The following is a 17,573-nucleotide window of genomic DNA, read 5'->3' as shown; positions in this document are numbered from 1 at the left end:
CACTGGCATTATACAATTCTTTACTACCTTATAATATTATAGCTGCCATTCAGCAGATCAACACCTGAACTCCCTGCAGGCAAATAAACACATCAAAGAAGTATTCAACAAGGCCTCTAGCTATCCAGGATAATTCAGAGCACTCCCTATTCAGGATAAATATTCTGCTTGGAAAAGGTTTTGGTGTTTGTCTAAGAACTGAATGTAAACATTATTAGCCTGTATGTAAACAAATATATGATAAAATTGGCTTACTTCATTGATAAAAAGCTGTGGTGTCCTTAGGCTTTTCAGGCATGCTGTAATAAATTTTGATAAACTATGTCTCTTTCTCGAGTCATACAGCTTTTATATTCATGCATACTCCATTCAAATCTCTCATCATGCTTTGACTCCATGAGACCTTACAAATAACAATTACTTAAAATGCAGCAGTCTATTTTTAGGCTTTTTTTTTTTTAAATAAAGTGTTTCACGTTATGCCTGCCTTTTAGTTTGAAATTTTTTCACATGTTCCAATTCTTATATGCATTAGCAAATCCTATTCTCTTATTTTCTGCTTGCCATGTCTGAGCTCACAAACATTAGCCCAAATCAGTATAGCTGCCATCATCCTACTATTTTAAAAGAAGAGTAACACAAAACAATGGGAGAGTTTATGACTGAATCTCTTAAGGCTAGACACTACAGTTTGTTCTTTCATACATTTAAAATGCACATTTTTGATATCCAGCTATCAACTTTTATGTCTCCTGCTAATGGCACCAGTTCCTTCCAGTCTCAACGCAAACATATTATTGTACTGATCCTACAATGAAAATTAACCTAACAGCGACAAAAGAGATCAGCCCAAAGGAAACATGTAATTAATAACTGGAAAAAATATGCATAATAAAAAGAGCTAGGAAAGGAATGGAACAGAAACAGGAATTATCATGCTACTAAGCAGAGTTCCCAAGTTCTGACCATTGCACATCAGAAATAAATTTGCGGGAAGTATATAAAAAAAGTGACAAAGAATCAATCAGATATGGAACAGAGTCTACATATGCAGAAAGAGTAAAGAGACCACGACGACTCTGTTCTTGAGGAAAAAGAGAATGTGATAGATATGTGAAATCATGACTAGTGAGAAACTGAAAAGGAAACAATCGTTTGCCATTTCTCACATCATGACAATTAAAAGGGCCCCCAATTAAATCATTAGGCAACAAATTTTAAGGCAAACCAAAGAGACTTCCCTACACTCCACATGCACTGAATCGTTTAAGTGCCAAAGGATACTGTGGAGGCTGCGAATTATAAATCAGATCAACTGAACACACTCAGTGAGGACACGATGCCCTCTGCGATTAAACGTAATAGCGCAAACATTACTTTGAGCTCATGAAACTCCTAATCAATGCTGAGCACTAAACACTGGGAGACTGTATCAAAAGATGATTACTCCATTTAATTTATGCATTACTTCTCTAAGCATCCTTTACTGGAATTTTGCCAGTGGTCTTATTTTAATAGCAGATTCATATTCTTACAGGCTAGGTCTATAGTGATATGCTACACAGCTTTTCTGAGTAAGAAGAGGTTTTTGTCCATCCTATACAGTTTGAACAGGCACCTGACAGTCATCATTATAGTGTGAACAACTATTTTTTAATTTACTAGCTACACAAAACCCAACCAATCAATGCCAAATGTCATGCGCGACAGAAAAAAAAAGTCTCCATATGTATTTAAAAAGTCACTTAAAAAAAACCAAAACAAAAAACCAAAAGAGACTCTCACCCTAGTAGTTCCTAAGGCCTTTTGCTAAACTTAAGACACATCTTTCATTCCTTCTCTTGTTACATATTCTTTGCAGCGTATAATAGTGTTTTCTTGGAATTCACTAGCAACATGCAGATATCAGAACTTTCTGTGCCTCAAAGCAAGCATCTTGGGAATTTTGAAAGTATCAGAGTCTGTTTATTCTGAATGCCCTTTTAAATTTACATCTCAGTGAAGTGAGAATGATAGCGAACTGCTACTTAACAAAAAGAATTTTTCTTGGTCCACTTGTGGACAGATCATTTCAAAGTAGAATTAGATTTTTAATTTCTACTTTGACCAGGTTAGGAAAAAAAAAAAAATTCAAAGACAAATCTAGAGAGTTACAGACCAGAAATATTAGGCAGAACTTTAGAAATTCTTTGAAAGTAAAGTTGAGGAACCAAATCATTCAGATTGGACAAAGAAAACAGGGAATTGATGAAATATTTGTTTACATAAATTCAGTTTAGTCAGTTTAGAACAGACTTTTCCATGGCAAAAAAATATTAGGAGACACTCTTGATCAAGGCACAAGTTCTGCTATTATTTATTTTCCCTTACTTTGAAGTGTGAAAACTCTGCTTTTGAGCCTTGGCCTGAAGGAGTTCACGTCAACTGAGATCAAGACTGAGTGTAGAGAATCAGTGCACTCATACTTTTTGCAGTAATTTGGGTTAATCAGATATCCAAATAGCAGCGGTCATCTTCACAGAACACCTTGTACAGGACTCACTGACAGGTTTCTCATTAAGCATCATAGCTTTGACTCTTCTGTGAAGTTTGCCTCTCTGCTACCTACAAACAGTCAAGAAGTAGAGATGCTGAACAGGAACCAATTTAAGACTGCTGCTGAAGTAATAATATCCTTTACCAATATGATCCACAGTATTTTAAGTGAGGTTTAACATGTACTATAAATAGTATCATGGAAGGACCATTAATAGGCATCTGTGCTATTTTAAAACAACAGGTGGTGAGATCGTTTCACCACAGTTATGTGCTCACCATATGTGTAAGTGGAAATTCTGTAGGAGGTAGAAGGCAAATGAGTGAATAGTTAGCAAATATATATATATTATATAATAATATACATAATTATATAGATATATTAAGATGTATATGATCTCATTAAAGCTGCGGCACATTTTACAGGCTAGCTAACAGCTGCCAAGATAACTTTGATATACTTTTGGGTCTTTTGGAAAAGTTGCTAGAACAAAGATGTGACAAAAAAGCAGTCAGAGAAACTAAAATTCTATGTTGGAGTTAGACCTATTTGCCTATTACATCTGATGAATCACTGGGACATTGTGCAGAAAGGGATGCACAACTGTGCAAAGACCAGCCAGTTGCTTTAAAGTACTTCTGGACACAGGGCAGGTTAAATTGCCCATAAACCCTGTAAAGCCAAAGAACAGTAATGTAGGCAATTTAAAAATTAATTTTAATAAAGGTTAGAAAACAAAACAAATTCTACTAGTGAGAACTACACCCTGGCTGACATGGAAATTCTCCCACTGCAGCTCTTCTGCAGAGTTCATGTTTTATACTTGGTTCACTCCAGGAAAGAAGGGCAGAGATACCCTGGAATCATTTTACCACCACAGAAATGCAGCCAGCTCAGAAATGCAGCTTATCTTCAGTATGTTAGGGAGGACAAAGAACACTATCATATCTTATTGGTTCTACCATATGAATTAAAGAAAGAAAAATGAAATTGTTTGATCTGGCATTTGGCTGGGACATTTGCACCAACTCTCCTATGAGAGAGTCCATTTTGTGTTACTTTCTCCTCCGATATGTTTAAATTTATGGACAGGGATATATACTGGAAACATACAGTTCTTGTACAATCAGATGCTTTCTTTTATAACGTTGTTTTAATAGAGTCATTTTGTAAGAGTATATATAACATGAAGACTTTCTCGAAACTAGTCTCTCAATGCATCACGAAGTTAATACATATAAATGGATTCACGCTTGTGTTGCTCTCACACGCAGTCCTCTTCAAGACAAAGGCTTAGATCACCTTGCTTTTGCAAGAAGCATACATGAACTCTGCACTTCTGTCTCCTTATTTCAGATGTTAAACTCAGGGGCTCATTACCTGGGTTGTGAAGTGCTGACTTACTCGATTAGTAAGTCTTGATTACAAGATAAAAAGATGTCTGCCTTGTTCCCACCACTATTATAAATGGATAACACTCTTAGTTCTCCTTAACAATTGCTACCTTTGCAGTTGACTGACCACTCACATAAAGATCTTCTATTGACAATAATTAAAGAATCCAACATGAAATTCATCTGCATAGTAGGAGACAAAGTTTAAGTTTATGCCTGGCATTTATTTCTCAGATGGATATTTTCTCTCACCTAGAAATGTTAGCTGCTACACATAAAGGGTATGCATTTAGAAAGTGTCAATGCATTTGTTCTTCAGAAGAAAAAATGGTATCATTACTGTTAAAATACTCTTGACTGTTTGCACATGCTAAAGTAGGTAGTCTTAAGTTCACTGGATAATATCTGTCCACTCACATTCTGCTCAAGACTTCCTTTAAGGAATTCTTAATTTGAGGAAAACAAACCAACTCAAAGCCTAGTAACAACATAACTGAAAAATTACATGCTTGCTCTGAAATGTGGTTATTTCAGTTAGTTCAAACAGCACTTAGAAACATCAGCTTTAAACATTCTCATAATAAGATAAAATATATCAACTGAACTGTCATTTCAGCCCTTGGAAAGGACCACAGGTGAAATCAAACCTCTGCAACTTCAAGTACATTCAAGGATACTGGGTTTCCAGTTTGTTCTCCTAAGGAAACAAGCCTTATGCAAACATACCCATCTGGCCCCCACTCATAAATTTGGTCAAATGAACCTGCCAGTTCAAAGGCTGACTGTGGCCTAAAAATCTCAAAGATAATTAAGCTCTTACAAATTTGAAGAACTAACCCAGATGAAGAGTTCCAAAATAGCAGACCCTCTGAGGAAAAGGCAGCTAAATTTCAGCTGCTACCCAGTCTGTCTGGCATCAACCAGCTGGCCAACTAGACTGTTCTTCCAGTCAGCGGGGTTGTTGCCCCAGATTAACCACAATAAAGATACTTCTCTTTGCTTGGCAGAGGTATGGAAGTTAGTGTAAGAGAAGGAGGAAGAGGAGTTCTGGAAGCAAGGTCTGTAGGAAGTGGATTTACATCAATTACACCATTGAACTAAATTCACACTGATAATTATATATACATGTTTTTTCTATGGACACAAGCACTCACGCATTTTCCATGATTACACCACCTGCCTTGGGAGTACACATAAGATAAAAACAAAAGCAATTCAAGTTTTCAGTATCAAACCAATCAGATGTACATTCACATGTATGATAACGTATGGCTCTTGGTCAACTACTCCTTCATCCCTGCCACCACATCGTTTTAAAAAATGTTAACTAACAGTCTTTTGAAACATTATTTAGGTTTGCCAGGAAGGACAAACAGCTAAATTTACTGCACTAATGTGTCAACATTAGCGAGTACTCATACTACCCTGTATTTACAATAACAGAATGGGAGACCATTACTTGATGCTCTTTTCAGTAAAGAGATTGACTTTATATAGAATGGGTGGACTAATATGAGAAGTATCTGAACTCAGCTACATAGTTTCATTTTCCAGCCAATGGTAATTACAGGAGACATCAGCAAATGACTACAACATTGCAACCTCTGAGACAGCCAGCCATGCTCTTTTCTAGAAAGGAAAAAACAGTAGAGATTTCATAACTCAGACTCCCAAGTGTTTTACAGGAACAAAGTAAACGTTTGGTAGATGAAAGATACAGGTTTGATGGAATGAGAATTTTTTTCTAGAATACATTGGATGTGCCATGGAATGCTTAAAAGGAACAAGCTTATACGGGGTCACTGTTCTTCAGAGCAAAGATTTGTCTGTTGAACTGATTTCTGACACTGCAATTCACCAGTCACTCTTTGTTTCAGCCTTATGAAGCCTCAGTTGTCTTTTATACACATTTCCTGTCTCTGCAGCCATCATTCACCTTCTGCGTACCCAGCAACAGTACTGAGGCAAATACATGTATTTAAACATCTTCCCAGAAATAATGACAACAGACCAAGCAACTGCCTGTTACCTCCCTAAGTGTTACTTTTATCACTCTAGTGCCACGACCAGAGGCTTCAACCACGACTGGGGATCCCACAACTGCATGAGCTGCTCTGTGAACACACAGGATAACAGGATCCTTTAAGATGAACATACAAGTAAATAGACATTGAATAAAGTAACCTTCAGCTTCCAATATCCTGCTTCCTTTTTTCATTAGGAACAGATGAATACCCTATCCTTTTCTTCCCAGAGGCACAATCATTGTTTTCGCTTCCAAACCAAACCACATAGAGCCATTAACCATTACTACATGCAGATAGTGCTCATTCTAATGATCTGCCTCTGCACGCCAACCCTAGCCTCCTGTATTGACATGCCTGCTTTAGAGCAACCTTTTTTAGAGCAGAACAAAGAAAAAACAAAACCAAAAATCACCAACATATCAGACAGAGACACAGGCCAGGCAGATTTTCCCGTTCTGCTCAACTCCAAAAGACCATTCATCTAATGTTAAGACCTGTGTACATACCACAAACCATGTGCAATGTCAATGGCCAAGCTATAGTGCTGCATATACTCTTGTTTTTCCGCTTCTGAAGGTGATGTGATGGAAGAGCAACTCACTAATTCTTCCATTTAGCAAACAAAGGCATTTGAATTTTGCTGCTATTTTGTTTGTCCCAAACCTTGTGCTAGATGATAAAAATGGAATAAGGAAAAAACCACAAACAGAAGTCCCCGAAAAAGTCAACAGAATCCATTTTGGTATACGGGCTGGTTCTCCAACTTCTTCTATACTCCCTTTAGTTTCCTGTGAAGCAACTTCCAAATCCAGGAACGTAAGTGAGAAAACATCCTTTTTTTCTTCTGTTCCCCTGAAACCCTTCTGCCCTAAGATGTCTTCCCCGTCACTTGCGGAACGCACGTCGGACCGGAGAGAGCAAGAGGAAAGCCGGAGCGCAGCCCTGCACCTGTCGCAGTGCTCCACAGTCCTTCCCGCCTTCGCGCCCCTCCTGTGCTACGCCACCACAAAATGCCCCCTCCACGCGAGTGAATCCCTCCTGACAAGGGTAAAGGAAGCAGCCCGGGCTGCTGAGCAGAGAGCTGGCACGGAGCCACTGCACATCCCGGCAATAAAAGATAAAATGCAACACTGTGGCGCTTCTGAGCGGGCAGCCTTTCTGCTTTTGGAGGGAACCACAGGAGAAGGAAGGAGAAGGAAGCTACGTGCCTCAGCACAGCGCCAGACCCTGCCTGCGCGCACGCAGCACGACGGCTGGTTCCCGGGCCGCCAGCCCGGCCTTCCCCGCGCTCGCAGCGGGCAGGCAGCGGCCCCGGCGGCTGGGCGAGCCAAGGCGGGCGGCTCGCAGCGGCAACGTCGCGGCTACCCAGCCGGGCAGCGCCGCGGCTCTCGCCGCCCGCCCCCGCACACGCCCCCAGCAGCTCCCGCTCACCTTTCCAGCGACCGGCTCAGCGCATCTTCCTCCCTCCCTCCCTCCCGCAGCGGCTGCTTGTGGCGGCCCGGAGCCCCTGGGCTCGGCGGAGCGGGGTGCCCGGCGCGGCCTCTCCCTCAGCCGGCGGCAGGTCCCGCTGTCACTTCACCCCCACATCCCGCCGCCGGCGGCGGCAGCTGCTGCTCCTAAATTCAGGGCGCTCCGGCGGCATGAAGTCATCCTCCCCGCCCCCTCCCCGGGCCGCCGCACTCCGCTCCCGCCGCGGAGGGGGAGACGGCCCCTCCGCCCGGCCGCCCGAGCCCCGCGGGGCCCTGGCGCTCCACCGCCACCCATGGGACCGGCACTCCCGGGTACCACACGCACCCTGCTGCCCGGGAGGCTGCGAGGGGCAGCAGGGTCCCCCGGCGGCGCGGCTGCGGGCCGGGGGTCCCTCCCCGGGCACGGCGGCAGGATGGGCCGCTCCGCCCCGCGCCAGCCTTCCCCTCTCGGGAGTCCCCCCAGCGGGCTGTGGGCAGCGCGGCGCTCCCGCCCGGCGGCCGGTGGTGCGCGGCCCGCTCCGACCGCAGCCCCCGTGCCTGGCGCTGAGGCCTCGCCGCCCTGCCCCACCTGGTCGTACCGGGCTAAGCGGCGAGGAACGGGGGAGGGCAGGCTCCCGCAGCGCCAAGGCCGGAGCCAGGGGAGAGCCTCCCCCCCGGAGAGCTTTGTGTGCGTGTCTCTGTTTTGAAGGAAAATCCGCTATAATCCCTCATGCCTGTGTGTGGGCGCCCAGCTCTCTCCCTCCCCTCCCGGCCTCAGGGCGCGCAAGCGCTCCGCAGGCTGTGCCCCTAAAAAATGCAGCTGTTTCTGGGGTGGAGGGGAGTTTCTTTGCTAGTGGCTCTTGCTCTGTGCGTGGGAGGGGAGAGCAGTAAAGGCACTGTGTTCAAGGTCACCGGGACACACTTCTTCCTCACCAAGGGCGTCCTGATATTTTTAAGATCCACCAGTAGGCAGCATGTCTATTTTTGTTACTTACAGAGTGCAGTGCACGTACCGGGTAACTCACAGGCTCATAAAAGAAGGCTGGATTCCTGTCACAGTTTACAATCCCAGAAACCCGTCCCGTGTGCAGGACAAGCACAGCTATGTTGCTGCATAAATAACCCCAGGCAGTCTGGTTCAGATAGGTATGCATGTCACCAAATCGTTGTAGTCCGAGAGCTCTTCGTATTTCGCGAGTAAGGCAAGGTTGTGCCTAGTCAAGAAAAGTCCTGCTGGATGAGGTGCCAGGAAAACACAAATGTGAGCACAGATGTTTGCAAGGCACTGCGCCTGCTCTGTTGACCGGGTAGCCAAGTGGTGCCTCAGCAAGGTTTTGGAGTAGACCCGAGTTGGAAACGTTGATATTTTCCATGGTGGTGAGATCTGAAACAGGAGAAGAGCTGCTTCAGTGGCCCGGGTATAGATAGGAAGGTTGTCTGTAGCAGTAGAGGAAAGCAGAAAAGGGGAGAGGAATCTCATTAAGGTGAGGATCTTAATCTCTGTCTCTCAGATGAAATATAAAAATGCTGAGCCTTAGTTTCCTTTTGGAAACTCATTGTGTTCGTTTTTATAGTGGTTATGGTAAGGCTTTTAACTGTGCCAGTGCCTTTGATTTGATTCCCCGTGCCTGTGCAGACCCACAGTTGCACTAACTGGACTGCTTCTGTTTACACCTCTCCTATTGATTGGCATTGCAGACCTGAATGTGCAGCACTGGCAGCATTTCAACAGTGATACTTAATCTCTGTTTACAGTGTGTTAGTTTAGGTGATTAAAGGCTCATCTCCACATACACAGAGGAGCTCAGGGGCATGTGGGCAGGCGGGGGAGCCCCAATAACCGGGTCAGAGAAAGGGAGCCCCTGCCCAGCCCCTCCCGGGGCTGTCCCACGGGACCCTCAGCCCCATGGGGCTGGGCGGAACACCTGGCAGTCAACCAAAAAGCTCTATATGTCACCTCACAGATTGAGGGGGTTACTGCCTAGGGGTACAGGACACATTATGGGATGCATAATAGGAAGAGCATTTTGGGATTGTACAGGGCTTATTATGGGATGTTCAGGGCAAGAACCAAAGGCAGGGAAAGGAAGGGATCAAGGGGATATGGGAATAAGCAAGTGTGGGGAAAATAGTGGGATGAGGAGGTAAATAGGGCTAGTCCTGTGTAAACAGGCTGCTGGTCAGTACACTTGTCTGGCTATGCCCTGTGCCTGATCAGCGCAGTCTCTCCTGTCTTCTCACTAAGCTCTATTTCTAACTCTTTTACTGGGTGAGAGGACTCCCTGTTCTGTGTGCATGTGTGTGAGGGGTGTAAGTGCCAGCAGCAAAAGTCACACCTCAGGTCATGGGGACCCATGCCAGAGAGGACAGGATTACGCCGTTCATGCCATCGGTGTTTGCTTGAGTGTGTCTGTGTTGATCTGTGTGGTTGGCCATGTGCATATTTATACATATATTTGTGTATACATACATAGTGTGTGTGTGTGTGCCTATTAGGAATATGTGTTCAGACTTGCTACTGACTAGACCTAGGAAAATGGAGCCATGGCAGCCTCTCTTCTGTTGGGCTACATGGTTCAGCAACACTTAACACAATCCACTAAATGATTAGTGTACTAGAAAATCCTTGATCTGTACAAAAGTAAGTATTATTATTATTATTATTATTATTATTATTATTATTTCTTTGGTAGCAGTAAATTTCAGAATCAAGAGAAGTAAATGCTTCTGGCCCAAGAGTATTAATTAGTACTATTCAATATACATAATTACAAAAAAAAAAGGAAGGACACATGGGCGAGACACTTATAGAATTTGATTTTAGTAGAAAAACATGCAGGTGTGCATCATTTAGCAACATTCAGAGAGCCTTTTCTACTCAGATAATATAATTTTTGATTTAGTAATCATGGATTCAATCAGTTTAAAATAACTTGAAATATAAATGCAAATTGATTGAAATCTAAGCATTTCAGCTTTAAAAAGGTACACTGTAGGGAAAATAGAAGGAATTAGTTAGGGAAATCAGTTGAACAGCTGAATATGGAGAAAGCTTGGAAATTTCTTTAATAAGTGAGCATAACAATGTATAGGGAGGAACTCCAGACTTAACTGCAAAGGGGGTGACTTCAAACAAGACATTAAAAGTAGGCTGTCAACTAACAAATGAAGAGAAAGTTGTGTCTTAGAGGTTAGAAATAACAAGGGTGAGGTGAGATTTGCCAACATTCAAATTAAATTAGTTTTTGAAAATAAACAATAAATAGTAAAAGGTGCATCACTTGTAAAAATGTGAAGAAATCCTGGAATGAAGAAATTGAGCTCTTTTTTAGTGAGGATGGGGTGAAAAATCTAGGCTCTCTCCCTCAAACCGAGTACTTTGTTTTCCTGATAATTGCTGGCTGGAGTAAAGGGTGGAACAAAGGAAAAACAGTGAAGGGGAATGAATGAATGTATACAAATAGATGTTACTGTTTTCAGAGTAAAATTAAAATCAAAAGAATATGTTCAAGTCAAAGGAGTAAATCTCCATCTAAATGTAATGGAAAAGATATGGTATAAGATCTCAAATTTTTGTAAGTCAGAGGTGGTACCCTGTTGCTGGAGATTATCAGACAGTACCAGTGTTTAAGAAATGAGCAGACACCTAGGAAATTTCAGTTATATGAGCTAGTTGGTGGTAGTATGCAACACTGAAATTCAGGGATGTTTTTTCTATGGAACCCATTTGATAAACTGCAGAATATAGGGATAGGTGTAAGGTAGATATAGCGTACGTGTAAGAGACTAGGATTAGGGGTAGCATTTCAAAAAGAGTAATCTTGGATTTGACCTTCTTTAGCATTTTCAGTAGTGGTCTTCAGAAGTAAGTACAAATTAATTAAATTTGGACAAGAAACACTATCAATATACAGGATGTTTGGAATAACATGATAACCGGATGAGGAGTAAAATCACAGAACTGGGATGAAGTTTTAATGGAAGAAAAGCCACAAATTTTAACTATACACTAGAGACTCATCAGTGGGAAATCACAAAGGAAAAGAAAGAAAAATTCAGAACAATTAGATGATCATAAGATGACTTTGAGCTAGCGGTGTCGTAAGTTTTGAGAAAGGAAAATGTATTTTTATCACATATCAACTGAGGCTAGTATAGATACGGAATTTTGTTGACCTGGCTGTATCTCTGCTTACCTGTTTGAATTTGCTGTGGCGACTTCTCAGTAGGAAGTGTGTTACAATTAACAAATAGCTTTACAGAAAGCTATTTCTTCTTTGCAATTAACCAGTGACTTGCAAACACTTAGATCAAGTGGCCAGATAGTAAATATGTGGCCAGCCATATGCTAATTTGAAAAATCAGAACAAATGGCAAGAATCAAGTCCATCCGCAGAATAATTTGTAGCAAGTGTGTAAACAGGACAAGTATGCATGTATACATGAGGTGTGAATTTTAACAGTAAAGTGGAGAAGAAGGTCACTTCATATATTGCCTCTGGGCTTAACTTCAGTTTCTCTGTAACTTAGGGAATGTGTGTATATTTCCTGAGTTCTTGATTCTGAGTTCAGAGACAGAGTAAGGTAAACTCCCATGGGCCTACTTTTAATTTCAATTTTACCTAGGCATTTAATGCATCAAAAATCTGCCATAGATTGTATAGCAGTATTTAATAGCTTATGGGAGCTTTCTGAAGCTCTGTCGTTAGGGAATACTTCATCACACTCTTGCTCACATATACATATGTAAACATATACTTATGTATAAAGTATATAAAACTTTTCATGTGCATTAGGACCTTCAGGAAGTTCCTAGTAAAAAGAAGCCTCCTGGAGCTGACTTAGCTTTTTTACCACTTTGCTTGGTACCAGTGGTAAAAACGGCATAGACCACGAGGGTTGGTAAAAGTGGATCTGATTTACAAGACGTCTTACTAATGAAAGCATATATTATGTGGAGAACTGTTGTGGTTTAGCCCAGATAGGCAGCTCAGCCCCACCCAGCCACTCACTCGTGACCCCCCGCAATGGGATGGCGAGGAGAATTGAAACGGTAAAAGTGACGCAACTCGAGGGTTGAGATAAAGACGGTTTAATGGGTAAAGCAAAAGCTGCTCATGCAAGCAAAGCAAAACAAGGAATTCGTTCACTACTTCCCATTGGCAGGCAGGTGTTCAGCCATCTCCAGGAAAGCAGGGCTCCATCACGCGTAACGGTTGCTTGGGAAGACAAACGCCATCACTCCGAATGTCCCCCCCTTCCTCCTTCTTCCCCCAGCTTTGCATGCTGAGCATGATGTCATATGGTAAGGAATAGCCCTTTGGCCAGTTGGGGTCAGCTGTCCCAGCCGTGTCCCCTCCCAACTCCTTGTGCACCCCCAGCCTACTCGCTGGTGGGGTGGGGTGAGGAGCAGAAAAGGCCTTGACTCTGTGTGAGCACTGCTCAGCAAGAGTTAAAGCATCTGTGTGTTATCAACACTGTTTTCAGCACAAATCCAAACCATAGCACCATACAAGCTATTATGAAGAAAACTAACACTACTCCAGCCAGAAGTAATATGAAAACATAAGAAGGTAAGAAGACCACTACACATAGGCTTATTTAGAGTTTATATTCCTGAAACTAGGAAAATCGGTTGTACTGAGTATAAAAAAGAACTCTGATCTCCCATCCACTTTTTTCTGTCTAAATAGCCTACCTCCTATGGACCTGCTTATGTGGCAGTTACCTAGGTTAGGCTCCTTTTGTGTGTTCCAAAATTCTAATGCTTTTGGAGTCTCTGCAGTGCAAGCCAATGTGCTATTTCCTGGAGAACAAGAGATAATTCTGTTATAACCAGTTTATTTATCATAGTTTGCCATAAGCTTTTTTTGTTTTCTTTTAATATTAAACTAGTACTAATGTACACTTTAAATAACAGGGTTTTCCTGGATTTCTTCAGACTGCATTTAAATGAAAGCAAGACAATGAGTAAACAGTTCTTATGAAATTTTACCAGTTTTTATAACAGATCTGGGCAAAAATTTTATGTGAGCATTCAAAAAATGACAGAAAAAACAACTGCCATGTGTAACCAGCAGTTCAATATAAGATATTGAACATTATTTTACAATTCCCATGGAGAATATAGTAAGTGCAGTCCCTACTGGATATCAGAACAGTCTTACTGATGTTGAAACACAATGTAAGAATGCATCATAAGATCCCTTAGTTATCCCTCTTAATAAGTTAATATCCATCTGATCCCTCTGACACCATTTCGATGAAATAATTTCAGGTCCCACAAATAAAATTATGCACAAAATAATTACTATAGGCTTTCTACTAAGAAGAAGCAGCACTTAAAAATGTTGATGTTGCAAGTATTGTTTCAGCAGATATTTTTTAAAAGCAAATAGACTAAGCTGTCTCTCTATGACCACTGTTTCAATTCCTTACTCTTTCTTTCTTTATTCTTTCATTGCCATTATAACTTGTTATGTATAGATATGCCTTTAAATAAATTAAGTAGATGAATACATTTTGTTCAATTGGTTGTATTTATGAGATGTAATGTGTATGGCAGAAATAGTGACCCAAAAGTAGTATGGTGATGAAGAAGAACATTGCAAGAGGAACTGCAATGTCAATAACACCCAAATAGATTTTCTTATAACTAAAACCATCATGAAGAAAATATATTTAAAGTAGTGATATGTATCTGCAATAATTTCCAAACCATTTGGGAGGGAATAATTATTTAAGTAAATTCTGATTGATTACTTGGTAACTACCAAAATCATATGAATTAAAAAGCAAACAAGTCATGCTGCATTCAGTACATTAGTTTCTAATCTTCAGCAACAGGAATTTTCAAGTAATATGATCTGGTTGTAAACAATTTAGAATAACGAAACTCTGGATGCAGACAGCCTCTGCCAGTGTTTCTCAATATGCTCCTCTTAATGCTGGTTGCATATTTTCTTAGACTAGGATACTCAAATTTTCAAGGCAGGGATTGTCAATGTTTCAGTTTGTACAACATTGTTAGGCACTTGCAAAATACACTGATGATAATTTATGCCACTTGTGTCTCTACTGTGATGTTTTGACTTTTATGCGCAAGACCGGGTTCTACTCTAAGTTACAAGTTGTTTCAGCTGAAGGTAATGGAAGTTGTGCGTGTACAGGGGTAGAGCCTGGCTCTTAGCCTCCTGACGTCAATAGGAACAGATGTGTTCTCCTTTTTTTTCCCTTGGGGCTTCCAGCATTGTCTTAGTACAAAAGAGTCTGGTTTTCTTAACACTTTAATAGCAACCTGCTTGGGTTTTCTCATTTTCCACTGTCAGCTTCATTGCTTGCTTATACATTTTCTAAACTTTGTAGGAATAATAGTCCCGTAGTAGCATTTTCTGTGCTTAAAAATACATTACTAACAATGTAATATAAAGCATCCTTCCAAGTGGGAAAAATAGCTTGTAATAATATAATGCTGTTATAATGCATATGGCATAAGGGGATAAATTAAGATTGTACTAGCATTCTCAATTCTGGCATTAACTATAATGTTTTCTGAGTGCTTGACTTGTCAACCTTAGGTTTTTCACATTTTTGGATATAGTATGTGGAATCTGTTCTTTTTAAAGAAAAAAAATACTGTCATGTGACAATTCTGATACCTACATGGGTCTTCAGTGTGTTTACTTATGTGAATGGATATCTAGTGATCTACTGAAAGTTGTCCGTGCCCATGACAGGAGGGGTTGGACTAGACTATCTATAACGGTCCATTCCAACCCAAACCATTCTATGATTCTACGATATTAAAGTGAGATGTAGTACTTTACCTCTTGATTCCACAGCTGTTTGTCAACAGTGGAAAAGCAAAAATTGGAGAATCTTGACATATGTTGTTCATGCCCTCTTCTAACTCTATCTAATTCTATCTTTTCATCCTCTTGGGTCTTCAACCTAATTCCCATCTTCAGGTTTCTCACACCAGTCCCCACAGTTGTTAGTTGTTCTTCATTCTTTCTGCTAGTGTTCAACATAGCTCCTCTCCAGATTGTGGGATTTTCCACTTCCTAATAATATATGGTGGAACAAAGAAATTAGAGGCTCTGTAGTTCAGTCTCACTTCCTCTTCATCTCTTCACAACTGTCAAGTGTCGTTTTGGCTTGCCACCATATCCCTTAATCTCTTTCTGAAAAGCCTGAGCCGATGTACTCCTCTTAGCAGAACCCTTTCCTTGCTCATGTCTTCTTTGCATTTGAACTTTGCATCTTCATCTTCCATGCAATCTAGTGCCAGGTAGATAGAATTGCCTGTCAGAGAATAAGAGAGGTGAAAACTTCAGGTTTCCAGAGCTGGTACCAGGTAAGTAGTTAATGAAAAGTCCTACTGACTCTGCTGTGGCGTGTTCTTTGTGAGAGTGGGATCTTAGAATTGGTTGTTGCTAAAACTCCCCAGTTCTCTCTGAGCATGTGTAGTTTACAGACTTTTAAGGATTTGGATATGTTTGTTTGAATCTGAGTGGTTAGTTCAGTTCCTCATCCAAAGCATGTGGACTAAAGAGAGCTCATGAGGATTATTTTTATTCTGGTTAGAGTTACCCTGACAATATTTGGAAAAAAGAATTTTCTTATGACATTAAAGTACATTTTGAAGCTCGCACAATTCTGAAATTTGTAGGTCAAATGGTTAAAATTGGTAAAGTTATAATCAAAAGTAAAAGAGTCCAGTCCAAAGTGGTGAATAACTTCTATAATAGATAGGCTATTCTCAGTATATATCTGTGTGCAGTGTCTACATTTCATTTTCAGTTTGATGCCTTTCTGTCTTACTAATACTTCCAGGAGTTCAGCCTGCAGTCATATTTAGCATTTAATGTACAGCCTATATTTCTTTGACTGTCATTGATACAGGTTAAAAATTTTGTAAAGCTTTAATCCTGATTTTCTTTCAGATTTCTTCCCCTACACATGTTTATTTTAGTGGAGGAACCCATTTAAGACTGGAGTCAGTGAGTCCAGGTGCTTATTGTTATGTACAAGCCTTGAAAAAGAGATTTGTCCAAAAGATTGTACTTTCCACTTTTCATTTTGCAGTGCAGCAGAGAGCATCTTGCAACAGATAAGATCTTTAATTTAAAAAAAAAAAATACTACCAAAAGTTGCAGTGCATAACAGGGTAGAGAGAAGCAAAGACTGTGAGAGCTGCCAAAACCTGGTGCCTTTGCAGATGCAGAGGATTTGACAGCAAGAATGTGCCACAGTGATCCTGTATACTTTACGTTATCATTCACTGCCAAAACAGTTAAAATCAGCCAAGAAACATGAGAACCCTGCCTGTCTGACCAGAGAAAATACATCTTTTCCCAATCCCAAATCTAGCACAACCCATGAGTCGGGTTTTAGGCAGATTTCTCAGTAACATGCCAGCACCTCTAAAACTTCATCTAAAGCAATCTCTGAAACTGAAGAATGACTGTTTTGATTCTGTATATTAGGTTTGCTTCCTGTATCCCTCTCTGTATCCCTTTCTGTTCAGTATTCTTGGGCAAAAATTTTCAGTTCAGAATTAAAAAAAAAATAGATTTGATTTTGGATGGTGGCTAATCTTAGTTTTCTAAATAACAGAAGCTTGTGGGTTGCTTGTAGTTTTTTAAATGTTGGTGAGTAGGTGGCAGTTAAACATATGCAGTTCTCCTGGTTTTCAAGGCACTTGCAGTTCTCAGTTGTTTCTTTGGGTACCATCTACTGAAACTTTCGTTTAGGTCCCTGCTCCTGCCTTTTCCTGTACAAGTGTAATTATTCCTGACTTTAGTGCAGTCAGGACAACATTGGACATTTGGAGTTTGAGTTGGTTGATAGTCATCCTTAGGAATATTTTTGCATTGGTTAGACATCTGCCTGTTTCCTGAGAAATGTTTCTGTTGTTGTACAGGTGTGCATATTTCATGATTTTTTTTTCCCCCAATAGAATATAAGAAGCAAATTCATTACTGATAAGTGCTGTGCCCAAAGCTGGTCAGTAATTTTGATTAATGCAGTTGGGGTGATGGGGCTTTCTGCTTAAAAATAATTATTTCCCAAACCAAGTACTTTAGTGATTCTGTATCAGTGCTAGTGAATCTTTTCCTCCAAAATATAGTTTTATAAAAAGTAATTGACTTGTATTTTCTTTGGT

General features: G+C 40.9%; 1 protein-coding gene across 2 annotated transcripts in view; it reads right to left on the bottom strand.

Annotated features, from left to right (window-relative positions):
- PKIA (cAMP-dependent protein kinase inhibitor alpha) overlaps positions 1-7,600 on the bottom strand; it is a 45,184-nt gene extending 37,584 nt beyond the window's left edge. The window contains exons 1-2 of one of the 2 annotated variants that reach the window (XM_075494845.1): positions 7,389-7,600; positions 2,466-2,604 (exon numbers count right to left, since the gene is read on the bottom strand). The gene's annotated coding sequence lies outside the window, so the exon portion shown is untranslated. The remainder of the gene's footprint in view (positions 1-2,465; positions 2,605-7,388) is intronic. The other variant, XM_075494844.1, reaches the window with a different exon arrangement.
- Positions 7,601-17,573: the final 9,973 nt, after the last annotated feature.

Source organism: Mycteria americana, chromosome 2 (assembly GCF_035582795.1).
Source record: "Mycteria americana isolate JAX WOST 10 ecotype Jacksonville Zoo and Gardens chromosome 2, USCA_MyAme_1.0, whole genome shotgun sequence".
Lineage (NCBI taxonomy): Eukaryota > Metazoa > Chordata > Aves > Ciconiiformes > Ciconiidae > Mycteria > Mycteria americana.
Note: the sequence above shows the minus strand (reverse complement) of the source record. Positions and strands in the feature narration are given on the sequence as shown.